Source organism: Ascaphus truei, chromosome 1, assembly GCF_040206685.1.
Source record: "Ascaphus truei isolate aAscTru1 chromosome 1, aAscTru1.hap1, whole genome shotgun sequence".
Lineage (NCBI taxonomy): Eukaryota > Metazoa > Chordata > Amphibia > Anura > Ascaphidae > Ascaphus > Ascaphus truei.
The window spans coordinates 490,300,600-490,301,407 of record NC_134483.1 but is presented as its reverse complement, the minus strand read 5'-3'; the positions used below and the strand labels follow the sequence as shown (position 1 = coordinate 490,301,407).

The 808-nt window shown below is 30.6% G+C and overlaps 1 long non-coding RNA gene across 1 annotated transcript in view; it reads right to left on the bottom strand.

Annotated features, from left to right (window-relative positions):
* Positions 1-397: 397 nt before the first annotated feature.
* Positions 398-808, bottom strand: part of LOC142464886 (uncharacterized) — a 2,464-nt gene continuing 2,053 nt past the window's right edge. The window contains exon 2 of the long non-coding RNA XR_012787749.1: positions 398-808. This exon is cut by the window's right edge and continues 1,029 nt beyond it. This is a non-coding gene — a long non-coding RNA (uncharacterized LOC142464886).

Sequence of the window (808 nt, the reverse complement as noted above, 5' to 3'; positions counted from 1 at the left end):
TTGATTGGAGTGCGATATCCCACGGCGCGGCTTAATGAAACCCAGCCTAAGTGTCCCAAACAACATGTACATCTATCATAATTAAGATATATTCTTCCCTGTAATTACACCACCATGTTTTAATGTTTTAGCACTTTGTTATATAGTACTAAAGATATATACATATAGATATATACATATCTATATATATACATATATATCTATATATATATATATATATATATATATATATATATATATATATATATATATATATATATATATATATATATATATAAAAAGATAAAGATATATTAATTAAATGCCCAGTTGTGCCATACAAGACCTGTCGTTACATTGTGGGAAGGGTATACAAACAACTAGTAACGGTGTGATAAAAACTCAATCTCAACCTGACTCTCAGAAATATTCATCTTTATTACCTTCAACACTACAAAAATACAGAAAAAAGAAAAACTATGAGGTAAAGGTCCACTGACCTTGGAAAGAATTGCTACTCTTTGATATTATGATTGCTTTTCTGTATGTTAAACATGACAAGCACATTTCTTTAACAGCCATTAGAGTTTGAGAACTCTTCTGATATCTGATCTACTGCAATGTGGGTAGCATAATGTGTATTTGACAACAGCTTCCAGTCAGTAAGACATCCATTTCTGACATACTTCTGCTGAACAAATGGCAGTGTAACACCTTTAGATTGTACCTGTGGTTGCAGAGATATGTGGCCCAACATAACTGCTAAATAAAAGAGTGACGTTATCTTATTGAGCTACAATAAATTGAAATTCCATTATCATTGTACATA